A 15,682-nucleotide genomic window follows, 5' to 3' on the forward strand; every position below is an offset into this window, starting at 1 on the left:
CTTTGGCTAATTCTTTATAAAGAGTAGAGTTTAATGTGAATATTCTTAATACATGAGCTCCATGGGTTTTGGTGGGTGGCTGATTCACCAGGATTAATCCGAAAGCTACTGCATGCTTCAGGCCCAAGCAGAGTCTCACACTGTTAAAAACAGTGAAGAAAACCATGGCACCACAGGGATCACAGAGATAGGGCAAGAAACTAAGACAATCTGACATGACAGGTTTCACACAGAAACATGTCCTCAAAGTCTATATTATCAGAAATCTACAGAGATCCAGAGAAATTCATCTTATGATAGATCTGAGCATTCCATTTTGTTTTATTTTGTTTTGTTGGTGTGGTTGATACAAATCCCATAGGCAGACATGAAGTGAGATTTCAACATTGCGAAACAAAACTATTTCTAATTTGAACTCAGTTCTGATGGATGGTGAAAAATGTCACCCACATAGGAATTTTGCTTTACCATTTGGTTGGTTTTCCTTAAGCTGTGAAGGGGTGATGGTGACGTGCTTACATAATGGGACTGGGAACATCTGTCCAGTCTGGTAGCCACTGCGGTATATACCTGGTCTTGTCTCCTCAGCCTTTGTTACATGATGGTTGCAGCTGTGCTGTCCCTTATTCCCAAACAAGAGGCCTCTAAGTCTGGGTCCAGCCAATCTCTCTTGTTAGTCTTTTTGAGGCCACTCTGATGCCCGGAGCAACTCTCTGATGGAGCTTTAGCCCCTCTTTATCTAGGGACATCAATCTTAGCTTTCAACACTCCCTTCCCCATATCATTTTAGGAATAGAATTTTAATCTCCCTGGAATGCACTTCTGAAGTGAACAATTATTATAGTGCCCTATATTTTCAGAGTCCCCAAAACATATCTGAAATATCTATTATCCTTCTATTTCTTTGGATGAGCTAGAGCATCGATTTTTAGGAAGACTACAGCACATGGACCTTTTGTTTTGCCCTTATCATTCCTGCCCCCAAGCTAGGAACTTCATTTCCTACCCCAGGGATTGTGGATATCTAGCTCAACCTCATCACATATTCTTTCAAATCTTTTTAGTCTTACACCTGGTCCTCAGCCTTTAAATCAATTGGGTGTGTCCAGTGTAAGATAAATATCAAGGAAAACCACTGCAGTAGAAAAAATTGCCCCTGTATTATTCATAATCCATCTGTTCTGCACTTAAACTTCCACTAGGGCAGACAACTCCAGCCCATTTTCATCAAAACAGAAAGAGCTACATTTGATTCCTAACTAATCCTTCTCTCTCACACACACTGTTTGTGTACATGTGCGTGTCTCTGTATGTGTGTCTGTTTGTCTCTTTCTCTGTTTCCCACTCTCTCTCCCTTTCTTTGTTAGTTCCCTCTAGTGGGAAAAACTAACCAAGGAAGTGATCCACCCTTCCTCACAAAAAGGGAAACTCAGATCTTCCTAGTGCTTGAGTCTTGACTCTCGTGACACACTAGGAGTGTCAGCATCAGCCTGGCTCCTTCATATCCTAATGTGTTGTCTATTGTAGGGAGTAAAGTCTGTTGTAAAATGAAATAAACCTCTTTCCGACTTTATTTCTCATCCAGAATTCAGATAATTCTGTTCTTGTTCCAAACCTGTGGACCAAAGCCAACTGATACCCTTTTGAATCTCTTGAGTGATATTTCCATGCTTTTGGGAAGTGGTCCTGACTAACATATGGTAATATTGACTTTAGCAAGTGTGCTTTAGACATACACTTAGAGACTATGATTTGAGTCATTCCATAGAATCAGCTTTGCACTTACTTCATTGTCGGTCCTCCAAGAGACCAGTGACCTGTAACAGCTAAGTTCTTCTGTTCTCTGTGAAGGCTTCTTCTACCATAGCCCTTACTGCTATTTTTCTATGAGCCAACTCCTCAGAGCAATTTACCATCTTCTCTACTGAAACTACTGCACCCCTCATATCATTTCATTTATATGTTCCCTATGCAGTAGCCTCTAATTCCCATTTAGTCATATCAAAGAAGAGTCAGGCATGCACTCTGAGCAAAATTTTCTTCTAAATAATCAACTAGTTGGCATAGAACTAGAAAAGAACTGAGCATTTCAGTTCCAGCAATTAGAAAAGATCTCTCGTTCAGGTGAACCCATAAGGTATCTCTTAGCACATGCTGTCCTCTATTGTAGATACTTGTGTCTTGACCTGCCTCCACAGTTAAATAATCAGCAAACACATAGCAGAAGTTGCATCTTGTACACCTCGTTTTTCAAGGTAGCACATGAAGCAATGCCACTTAAGCAGTCCTCAATGTGTTACATAGATAATTTCTGTTTTACATTCTAAACAACTAGTATATTAGAATGATGTGTAAGATAACAAAATACTACTATACCAACACTAAGTAGAATGAATTGATTTTAAATAGATATTATTAATTATCACATATGCAAACAAGAAAGTTGTAAGTCAAGTAACATTTCTGTTTGTCATTTGTTTTTGAGTAGGAATGTATAAGCACACAACTCAATAAATGCTTATTTGTTGATTGATTCATTCAAGCAAATATGTGATGCCATGTTTATTGTCTCTCATTCCTTATTGTTATAAGGATGTGAGTGTCATCGCCCTCATGTCAAGTATACTTTGGAGAAATATATTTAATGTGCTTAGGAGACTGTGTATATTTTTTCCTTTCAGACTTTTGAGGTTAAAAACTCAGCAATTTGTCTTTGTGAGAAAGTACTTGAGATTTAATATCAACATGAAGGATGAAGTCAAGAGATAAGCATATCAGGTGGTTCATGGATAGTGTTGAAGCTGGGTATGTTTTAAAATAACAGCATTTCAACTTTCTATGAATTAGGTAGACAAAAATGATGTTGACACTGTCTCTTTTTGCAAACTTCAACAAATATGGTGTGATTCTTAAAGTATGGGCCCTCATTTCAGAATTTTCAGTTTTGAGAACCATTATATACAGAGTAGATGGAACCATAATTGCCTTTTCTAGTAATTAATTAAGTGTTCTTCTGATTAATGATCATAAATACCCTTCTCCCTTCAAACAAGCAACTTTGACAAGAAGCTACTTCTACCTTCTGGATACTTTACAGTTTTATCAACCTACTCTGGTTAACAACTACAACAAAAAGTCATGCCAGATGAAAGATGAAATTGTGCTCCAATGACAACACATGACTATGTCTCCCATGGTAATTTCACATTGTGTTTCTATTGTCTATCCATCCTCCACAAGGGAAGCCTCAGCATTCCCATTATGTAGCAGAGTAGACAGCATAAATAAACATTTAACAAATGTTAAATGTGAATGCACAGAATAAGCCTCATTAAGTCTGTAAGAATGGACACATAAACAAATGAATAAATGACGAGGTAATATGGTAATATTGACATATCCAAATTGTGAAGAAATGGAATTTAGGCTTAAGAGATTCTAATATTGGATCATATTATCCACATTACTGTGTTTTGTCACAGTCTTCACATTGAGATCTTTTTGATAGGTTTCCATTCTTCTTTACAATAAAAGTACTATGTATTTTTTTTCTCAATTCCTGTATTCTTTCTTTAAAGGCTGTAACTTTACATCTTTGCCTGAAACTTTTCTTTTGTTTGTAAAAACAGGTTTTTCTTTTTCTGCCTGTCCTATTTATGGAAACCCATATTTAAGTCTACCAAGAAAAGTTTTTAAGACTTCATCAAACTCCAGTGAATTTTACTGGAGTTGGCATTGTCTCAGTGAAAGCACTAATGCTAGTAAAATATTAGTAGCGATTTTAGATTTGCTCATCCACATTTTGCATGATCAGCGATGCTAATGGATATATTCTTGAAAAAATGTAGGGTATATGTCATGTGCACAATTCTGAAATCAGTTTTTCCACAAATGTTTCATTTGGTTTATAGCATGAATCTTACGCTGCAGTTTGAAGGTTCCCTGGATGTCTCCAATTGCAGATACTGTACATTTTATGTCAATTCTCTATTGTGTTCCATCATTGACTGGAGAGAAATTATGCAAAAGTTCATACAGTCATAGGACCACTGACTTAAATAGGACCTGAAAGATCATTTAAGTATCTCTTCTTCTGTACTCTTAAGCACCATCTGTGTACATCTACTAAATCACATATCGTACAGATGCATAACACTGGACATTTTTGTTAACATTAAGGTCTGTTGTGTTCATCTTTGAACCTCCCAGAACCAGGAACTAGGTATATTCAGCTCTATATTTGTTAAAAAAAAAAATATATATATATATATATATTTGTTTAATACACACACAAACACACACACACACATATATATATATATACATATTGTTGTTGTTGAGTGGGCCCCTTATTACTTACTTGATGCGTATATGTTATAGCTGCTGGGATGAAGAGGTGAAAGATGAAAGAAAGATGGAAAAAAACTAGTTTGCTTTTAGTACTGTACTCTCATACTAAGTCAACCTTGACCCTAAGTTCTACATTATGGTATTGATGAAGAAAATTGCTTATCTTAGAAACAATTTTGATTAATGTATGTTGATCAAATTCACAAAAGTCTGTATATAGAAATCAAAATGCTAATTTATGAATATGTCATTGCCTTTATAATGACATCCTATGTTTCATCTAGCAACCTTCTTTTGGATATTGAAAGAATGGTATACACTCCTCATCTGGGAAGGCTTCTCTTTCTCCCTTATGTAGAGGTGGGGGCACCACAGAAGGTATTTGCACATGACCTCTAAAAGAGTTCACACAAATTTATCTGTTTTTTTTTTTTCTCCACTACTTGAGGCCTTTGAGACAAGGACCTTGACTCAGTCTCTTTGTACATGCCATGTGCAACAGAGTAGCTGGGCCATTATAGTCAGTCTTTGGATGAAAACAGTATTGAAATCTATGTATTTTATTTAGCAAAAATAGATGAGATATCTCTTTCTCTGTGTCTTCATCAGAGGTTATTGATGACATACTGGTACTTCTGCAAGATCCCTGAGATGATAACCTGAGAAGTCCTAAACCTTGAGTTGTCTCTTCCCAGGGCCAATTCATGTACAGAAAAGCATAAACTCTCCCAATTAAGATTGAATATATTTCTATTAGTTGATAAGACAACTATTAGTTCAGCCTTCTTAATTATAGATGAGTTCTGCAACACCTATTATTGTGATTATGAACACCAGGTTTTGTAAGGGACTTAATTTCAACAAACTAAAGCAAGAAGTAAAAAACAGATACAGAAAATCAGATCTAAATATACACAGGCTTTATCTACTTTCATGATTGCATGTATAAATATACCATTGTAACATTTTGCCCCTGAAAAAGTATTTCAAATGGATATTTTTGTCTTAGTAAGTTCATAGCTGCAGTTAAGGTAGAATTATGAAAGTGATTAGCTTTAGGCCTGTCATCATTCATCTTGAGCCCAGGGTGGCAGGGGTTTGCAGATACTATTGTTCCATATCCAGCAATTTTCTCCAATGGAATCTTGTTAAATGCTGTCTGGTGTTTGATAGGAATGAATTTAAGCTCTATCACCATGTATAATACAGGGATGAAAGGCAGTGGAAGCTGTGATCTACAATTACTGATATCATAAAACGTGAGCATTACTAGATCTATGTCAATGAAGAAAATCATTCATGAGGAAGGGTTCCATTCCTGGGAAACCAGAGTCACCATATTACTTATTGGCAATTTAGTTGGTGAATAAATGATTCAACACAGATGCTAGTGCAACATACATTGAACTTGAAAATAAACTAAAAATAAATGTAATTTGGGCATCAAACAAAAAGAAAAATTATTGTTAAATAGTTAGAGGGAAAAGAAAATTATCCAAGAGTGTCTCCAGTTTGGGGGGTACTTAAAAAGACCAGTTACTGGGGTATGATTAAGAGCTTGGCATGTCTAAAAGCCACCTTTGCCAAATAAAATGAAAGAAATATAAAATGTTATGTGCTTGGACTTTATAATATTAAAGCATTAAATATTTATATAAAGCCACAGTGCCAAGAGATTTTTTTTCCTGCAAACAGAAACTCTTTTTTTATTTACCTAATAACCTTGTGTGCAAGTATTCTCAGGAAGGATGGTTAGCACTTCTGAAAAAGTACTCAATCTCCCCACTGTCTGAGCAGAAGCAAATTGAGGGTATGGATCATAGAATCTTAGTCCTGGATAGGAGCTCAGAAATAATTTAGTCTGCGTAGATAGGTGCCCTTAGGTCCAGAGCTATTGAATGATTTACATAAGTTCACATAATTGCCTAGTGCCAGAGCTGGGATTAGAACCCTTGTCAGCTGACAAAGAATGCAGGGCCCTTTCTATGCTACCTCTCTCTGTGACAGCTAGAAAATAACTAATAACATATCAGCATAACTTTGGTGGCTCAAAATTCACTTCACAGAACAGGATATAATTATTGAAATAGCAATCCAGAGGATGGCCTCAAGCTGTTTTTGCACATCTAGCTTTTGGGTATTTGGGGTACCCAGGGCTGTTCTTAGAAAAGGGAACTATGAAGTTGCATTAGTGACTTTTGCCAAGTCCCCTAAGTAACTGGGAGAGAAATCTGTGAGATACAGATGACCTTTGTGGTTTAGCATCCTGAACTATCAGCAGTGAGAAGTATGAGAGCTCACATCAGTTCGGTTGTTTCTGCTTCGGGAAATAGCAAAAGATGTTGAGGGAACCACCAACATTTGATGATTCCAAGTTTCCAGACCTGATTTCTTAAGGTAACTCTAGAGAGTTTGGAACAACATGGGCGCCATCAAAAGACCAGCTCCTTTGAGTGGTTTATAGCACCATAGGCACTCTAGAAGCCTCAGTGGGCTCAGCAGAACCTTTAAGCTGCCCTCTGCAGATGTTGCTAAGAGAGAAACTCCATGCAGTAGCTGGCTGAAGGACACATGAGATTTACAGACTGAGGAAGCTACCCAGGTGCTAATGGGAGCAACAGATGGGCTTTGCACATTGGAACCAATGGCAACATACAACAGAAATTCTGCATTTATCTGAGGAGATATTATTTTTCTGACGTTTTACTTCATATTTCTCAGTCACCTCAAATTGTTCTGCAGTTCTCATTTTCTACTCTGCTTTGTGACTGTGGAAAAGAAGGGAAGATTGTGGTTAAGATCATTTGCTACAATTTATGGTAGTTCAGCTCACTCTGTGCTAGGGGACTTATATATGCAATCTCATTAAATCATCTCAATGGCCTTGAGAAGTGCCTATCCATATCCCTGCTTTGAAAATGAGAAAACAGAGACTCAGAAATAAAAGTGACTTGCCCGAATTCTTTTTGGTAAAGTGTGGAGGATTGGGATTCGAAACAGGTCAGTCTCGATCTGAAGTTTATGCTCTTTCTCCTGTACCATGTGGTCTGTCTCATTCTTGTTCTTTTTATCTGTGTCTATCTGAGAAGATCAAATTACAGTTTTATGAAATTCTATGGGATAAGGGCTCTAGTTGTTCAAATGGGATCTTAGTTACAAAAGCACAGACACAATATTTAAGATAGAGAAATTTAAAGTAAGGTACAGCTGATAATCTGTCATCTTCATAGCTCTCATTGTAGTTTCATATGCAGCAAGAATAATTAAAGAATTTGAAGATAATAAGGCAACATGCATAATACTCTGCTCGAGATATTAATCATGGAATATCAAGTATTAGGATCTTTAAACAAGACAAAATCAGGGACATCTTGTCTTGCTCCTTTACACATGTATGTTGCTGTGGTTACAAGTGGTGCTGAATTGAGAATGGACTGAAGAAGCTACTCTAATGCTTTAGTTTGTAATATGTTGGTGAATGTTTCTCTCTCTGAGATGTGGTAGGTGGGAGAGTGACATTCTCCCATGACATAGGAAACATATTATTTTACTAAACTCCCCAAATTAGTTTTTGTGAGGGGAAAGTTCTTTACCTTTTCCTTTATTTTACCCTGCAATACAAAAGAGCTATGGCTATGAATGAGGAGGAAGGGTCTGGGGACAGTATTACTGGGGACAGTATTACTCTCAAGATCACAGATATAGTGGAGTAGAGCCCAGTGCCCTGATTACATCAACAAAGCACTTTCTCTATGATTTGCTGCTTTTTCTCTCCCTAAATAGAACCCATAATTAAAATCATGTATGGTTCACTAAGATGCACTACTAATTGAGTCTAAAGCTAGACTTTATAAGGAAGGATTTTGTTGTTAAAAATATATATATACATATATATATGCACACATATCTATTTGTTATGTTCATCCCCTTTTTGGAGATAGAGGTCAGACCATTTTCTTCCTCACATTGAAATCAAACTTCCAAGTTTTATCAAAAGTCAAAAAATAGCAGCTATGTTGGAGTAATTTTTATTTCCTTTCAAAAACTCAAAAGATTTTCTAACTATTAGCATCCTGATTATGGTAGCTGAGAAAACAATAATATTGGACTTGTCCTTATTAATTTGACATCCAATTAAGAGTACTGATGCAGTTCCTGTAGACAGTAGGCACATTCCTACGGGAAGCAACACGGTTGCTTAAAAAACTAAAGGACTATAAGGCACTCTGTCGCAAAATAAAGCCTGTGTATGAATAGTAGAGACAAGTTCACATCATTTAAACATTATCTTAATTTGTGTTTCAAACAGAAGGGTATTTTTGAAGAAAGTCAACATCAAACATTGTCATAGAGAAAAACAGCATTTGGGGAGGAATCTGAAATAGGCCATTTCTGAACAGTAATTTAAAGTAATCTTCGATTTTCATTTGACTCATCTGTACATACTGTTTCTTACAATATATGACTACCGGGGATCATACAATGAAAATTTTTTTAAAAAGAATGACAACTGAAGGAAAAGTTGATTCTTCTGATCCCAGCTGACTAGACAGCACTTTTAAAACTGATTTCTATAGCAGATAATCCAGGTTGACCAAACTGGAGCCTGCTGTGCGTAAAACACTTCTGTTAGAGTGGATGCACGTATGTGTCAGAAACCCAATATGTCTCTTTTCCTTAATACTAGAGTCCCGAAATCCAGGGAAGAAACCTGCTCATCTTCATCTTCCTTTAAAAATGTTTCTTTCTTGTCTACAAGAGCAAAAGCCTCACACAAACTGGGGAATTAATCTAATTCAACTCTCCTTGGTGCAAGGGTCGTATGACTTAAGCCAGGCCAATAAGACTTCTTCCCTATGGCTTTAATTTCCAGAACAGGAAGAAATAGGTCATTTTCTTTGAAGATAAGAGGCTATTAGGATAAAAGAACAAGACACTTACTGCCATAGTTTCAGTGTTCAGAAAAAATCCACGTATTAAAAAAGAACATGAAGCTGATGTATGGAGTAGAAAGAAGAGACAGCTGTAACCATATTCACATTCTGTGTTTCCAGCCAACCCTAAATGCAGCTTAATCTCTTCTCATTTCATGATGTAGTTACATGACCCAATAAATTCCTCTTTGTACCTTAAGCTGACTTAAATTGGGGTTTTTGAATCAAACTTGAAAGGATTTTTTTGACTAATTCCCTTAGCAAGGTGCCTAGTTCTTCCAGTAGGTACTATGAGATCCAAGAAAAAAATACCTTACCTTCTCACCTGTTTGTAAAATAAGAGTATGGTTCCAGATCATTTGTATTATACATCTAACTCTCACTTTTGATTCCCTTTCTGATCATTGGTCTGTAAAACTTCTCGAAACACTTGCAGTTGCCATAGTGTAATAGATTCTGGGTAGAATAAAAAAAAATATCCTCTTAGCAATATTCAATTTTTATGTAGTGGTCTTTTAATCTGATTTCTCTGATTCTCAACTGTTTCTTCTATTATCATTGAATAACTTGCTACTAAAATTTCAGTGTAAACATGGAATTCCAAAATAACTTTCTCCATTCCCATGCCTAAGCTTGATAACAATCCAAATGGACCATTTGGGCCTATGAAAGATCTTCCAAAAAAGCTAAATTCCAATTTTTTTTAGGTAGTTATTCTCAAACTTTCACACTGAAATATCCATAACAGAAAAAGAGTTAAATGTGTTTTCTGTGGGATTCTGTAAGGAGAGAATTTAGACTATGTGCACCTGAAATAACCTGTGACAAGGACAAAATTGATTTGAAGTTGGAGACTTGGCATAAAAGCATCTAATGTAAATTATATACCCTATTAAATAATACAGAAACAGTGCTTTAATTTACTGAGAATGAAGTGAAATGCATGCTTCAAACACATGCATCATGTTTGGCTTTTGATTTGCTGAATATACTGCTCAATAGATGTTTGCATTGTATAGTTTGAAAAACACAGGCGTATAGTACTGATGACTCCTGTTAAAATAAAAACATGTTTTCTGAGAGTGTAATCATATAAAGCTAGGAATGCAAATTAACATAAAGCTCAAATCACTTCCTTAGACTTTCTTCATTCAAATATAAGGAGAATGGAAAACAGGACAGATAAATTGAAAGAAACAGAAGAGGTTTTTCTGGTATTTTCAACTCTTATAGACATCAGCCTAGGCAAAAAGTTTATGAAGAAGACCCTAAAAGCAATCACAGAATCAACAAAAATAAATAAATGGGACCTGATCAAATTAAAAAGGCTTCTGCACAGCCAAAGAAACTATCACTAGAGCGAATAGACAACCTACAGAATGAGAGAAAATATTTGCATTCTATACATCTGATAAAGGGCTGCTAACTAGAATCTACATAGAACTCAGGAAAATCAGCAAGAAAAAAATCAAACAACCCCATTAAAAAGTGGGCAAAGGACATGAACAGAAACTTTTCAAAACAAGATAGACCAGTGGTTTCTGGGGCTGAGTTTCAGAAAAGCCTGTGAGAATTGCTGCTTTCTTTCAGTGACTTGCTAGTTTCAATTTTTTGCATGGCATTAACAGATTGTTGCCTAATTTTGGACATTTTTAACAGTTGAGGAACTTTTCTGTCAGTTCTGATATGATAATTTAGAAAACACATATCCTTTAATTGAACATTCATTAAATCACTTGGCCAGGAATTCAAATAACAAAATGTCTATTATGGTATTCTGTGTGTAATGGAACTTATGCAACTTGTTTCTTCTCAGTAGAGAGAATAAAAAGTAAAGTCATAACCACCCCCAGATGAACAATTTTAGCACTTTCATTTTATCAGGAGAGGGGAGGAACATTCATATAGTGTACATTCTTGAATTAATCTCCATTGGGTGCAGAGAGAAAAGAGCTTATTATTCTTATAACTGGTAAAATTTGATTTTATCGACACTCTAATGTTACGTGTACCTCTCTATGCTATAGTCTTACAGATTTCCTTCTATCTTTTTAAATTTAATAGTTCTATGATATAGTCCCATGGATGCCTCTTTATGCCATCTTACAATCTTCTTCTAGAATAATGACTGTAATTTCAATGAAAACAACATATCACATGTTCTGTGTACCACATGAGCATATCTACTTATCTCAGTGGACCACATCTGACACATTTTAAGTAATACACACATATATGAAGTCAGTTTAGAAACTATACTGAAAAATACAATTCCGTAAGGGTAGGCATTCTTAGTTTTTTAATTCATGTTGTATCTCCGTGGACTGGCTTAGTGCCTCACACTCAGTACGAAAGAAACAATTACTTATTGAATGAAGAATGAATGAACAGATTGATGAATGAATGGGCATATTAATGAATGAATGAATGAATGATTGAACAAGTAAATAGTTATATGTAGCAACAGAAATGTTGATGAACATGTAGAATTATAGAATTTAATTGCTGGATGGTATCATCAAGTTCTACCAAAATGTGGTATGGTAGACAGTACAATGGACCCTCAAAAATGTTCAAGCCCTAGTCTCACATATCTGGAATATGTTACTTATATGACAAGAGGAACTTTGCAGATGTGATTAAGTTTAGGATCTTGAGACAGAATGATTATATAATACTAGACTGTCTAGATGAGTTCAATGCAATCACAATGGTCCTGGTGGAGTTAGAAAAGAGGTCAGAATAAAAAAAAATTGTGACAATGAAAGAAGAAAGAGAGAGATTAGAAGATGCCACCCTACTGGCTTTGACGATAGAGGAAGGGGCTAAGATCCACGGAGTGCAGGCAGCCTTTAGAAGCTGCAGGCAGTAAGAAAACGGATTCTCCCTAGAGCTTCCAGATGGAACCAGCCCTACTCATACCTTGACATTAGTTCCACGAGACCCATTTTCAGACTCTGACCTCCAGATCCATAGGAGATAAAATTGTGTTGTTTTAAGCTACTAAGTTCATGGTAAATTGTCAACATAGCAAAAGGGAACTAACATTATGTGTAGATATCAGGATTGCATGAACAACATATATATTATGTAATTACCTCTGGAGATCCCTACTCAGCAGCCCTGGAACTGAAGTCTGGAATTTGAAATTTACCAAGTGCTGCCAATACATCTGAGTCAGGAATTATCTAGGAAACCATTATATATTGTAACATATTCATTTTGTACTTAAATAAAAGCACAATGTTGAGATCTCAAGAACATTAATATATACATAAGTACAATTTACCATGTAAAAGCATGTTTGGAAAAACAAGCCTAAAAAAATAAACAACTAAACCATATTCTAAATAAACACTATATTCTGTAACTACATATTGATTTTTCCCTCTTGCTTTTACAAAGTGAACAATGCATACTTTCACAGAGGGTGATTTGGATAATACCTTCCACACATTGCTTCAAGCAGAAATTCTCCATCTATCATTTCTATTTGTATTAATTTACATCTCCCAAAGACATTCACGTTTCATCACAGGGAGCCAAAATCACCTTGTGTTATATCTGCGACTGTGCATACCAGGATGCTTGCTTTACTTCCTCCCAAATAGAGTGTGGGTGCTTTTCTTTATCTCCTGTGAAGAGTATGCTAAATGGTGTGTTGTGAGGACATTTTTCTGTTTTATTCATATTATTCTATGAACTATATTAACCATGGTATTATTAAGTATTTATGAATATATAAAATATTTGAAGTTTGTAAAAATTGTAGAGATATTCAATATGTATGATATGTTAGCACTGGTTATTTTCTAAAAATGTAATTAAAAATGTTAGGTCCAGCCTCTTGGTGGACTGTTGTCCTGGTTCTTGGGCTCCTTGCTTAGGAAATTCACAAGCAGGGCGGTGCAATGGAATGACCACAGATGGGAAGCAATTCTGCACAAACAGCTTTTATTGTAGAAAACAAGGGAGCTATATAAAGTCAGAGTATGTTCCAGAGAGGAACAGGTCATTCTTCTCCAGTGGAGAAGGACATTGAGGACTCCCAGGTGGTTTTCTTTTATTGATCTGGTCTGGGGAGAGCTTACGGGAAGTGTGGGATGTTATCAGATGGTTGATATACATGCTTGACAGGTGTTCTTATAACAAAGTTGCAGCTCCACAGGTGCCTATGTCTCAAAACCTCAAGCTCCTACTCTTTGCAGTTGTTAGCTATGTTTTCCTGCAGTCCCTTCCCCCAGCTCCTCTGGCCCTAGGAACCACCCTCCTGGACTGTATCTGCCACCTGAAGATTTGGTCCCTGCTTAGCAAAAATGGCATTCTAATACTGCATTAGTGACTTAGTTAAAATTAAAGCCACTAACAAAAAAAAAAAGAAAGAAAAGAAAAGAAAGAAAAGAAATTTAAAAAAATCGTAAGTTACCAAAGGAATTCTCAGAAATGGCTTTTCTAAAATAATACTTTAGCATCTTAAAGCAGGTATTTGGGAGTCATGTTTTATTGCAGATCAACAATTGGAATTTAAATTCCATTTTCCCATATCCTCCACTCCTTTAATATCATTTAACATCATTGCTATTTAGTTCTTTTAAATTTGACATAATTCCTAATATGAACGTTGTCTTTGCTTCATCATCTCAGTCTATTGCTCTTTCTTTAAAAAGAAGGTATCTTCCTAGGGACACATTTCAGTGCAGATGCCCAACTTCCCCCTTTCAGAATGACTTGTTCAAACTAGGTAAGATCTGAGACTTTGTTATTTTCATTTTGTACGCAGGAAAAGAATGGACTCAGAGACATGTTATCAGATATTGTGATTGTCAACTATGCTTCTTCCTACTGGAGGATTGAACCCTTTATTTTAGTAAATATATTAAATGTATTGAAAATTGGAACCCCATTAATAGGATTCCAAAAACCCTTACTACTAGACTTTGATTCTGAGCCTCATTGCTGGCATGATAGGCTATTGTCTGAGACATTAAGCTACTAGATCTATGTTGGGGACACTTGCTTCACAACCTGATATGATAGATTAACAACGAGGAAAGAAAATTTGCCCTGTTTTTGCCAGTGAGGCACTTGAGCATTCCCTATTTTCTCCTCATTCCTGCTTTAATGATTGTAGAGAATATTTTTCCTGCCAGATGTACATGCAGCAGCAAAAAAATGAAGCATCTCTCTCAGCTAATGAGCTGCAAAATATAAAAGTTGGAGGCAGTCTCTATGGAAACTTTTGAAAATGGTGACCTACCAGTGCTGAATGTGTATGAGGTGACAATTCCTCCTAGATGGCAGACTGTCATAGATGGGAAATGGTAGTACTTTATGAAAGCCCCTAAAATTATTTCTGCCTCAGTTTCCATCACTATAAAGGCATAGTCATCAATTTTCTGTCATATTATCAGGATTAATGAGATAGTCGTGGAAATTACATTAAATTCTTTGGAAATAGACATTATATAAATAGCAAGCACTCTATTAAATGGACAAAATCTCTAGAAAGAGTGGCTAAACTTAATATATAAAATGTGGTCTGAAATTTAAGTAATTGGCCAGAAATCAGGACTTTGGGTCAATTACGGGATATGCAATCTATGTCATTTGAGAAAAATTCTACAGAACATTTGTTCTTCATTTCCAACATTTACTTATTATATGAGGTAGATAATTTAACACTAAATAAGGGCATAGTTACATTTTCTCCATGTATCATTGCAGGCTGCTAAAAAAAGAATTATATTAAATTGGTAGTCAGAATCTTTCCCCAAATGATGATAATTGGATCTCAGATTCAAAGGACACCATTTGATAATAAAGAAATGGTTAGAGGGACCTCAGTAGACAGTATTTTGTAATTTTTAAGTATTACATAAAGTTCACTCCAAAAAGAGAGAAAACATTAGCCCAAAATATGTACCTTGGTGGAATGCACCAGTAGTCCCAGCTACTCAGAAAGATAAGGCAGGAGGATTGTTGAGCCCAGAAGTTTGAGGCTATGCTATGCTATGATCATGCCTGTGAATAGCCACTGCACTCCAGCCCAGGCGATGTAGAGAGAGACCTTGTTTCTAAAAGAAACAAAAAAACCCGCAACATATATCTGATATTTAGCTCAAAAATGCCATGTACTAATTGTTCATATTTCTGTTATTCACACTGACATAATTACTGTGAAGTCTCCTTGCATGTGATAAGAATCAAGGGAGCATTTTAATTTTTCTTAAATACCCAAGTACTCTGTTAGAATATTCCTGTGGATTTAGGGTAGAAAAACAACTAGAATAAAAGCTTTATGAATCCTCCATCACAATCAACATGCACAATGTTAGTCTTATGTAAGAAGAACTCCATAGTTAATCAATTGTGTTTTTATCAAGCAATACTCTACTTGG

Source organism: Lemur catta, chromosome 4 (assembly GCF_020740605.2).
Source record: "Lemur catta isolate mLemCat1 chromosome 4, mLemCat1.pri, whole genome shotgun sequence".
NCBI lineage: Eukaryota > Metazoa > Chordata > Mammalia > Primates > Lemuridae > Lemur > Lemur catta.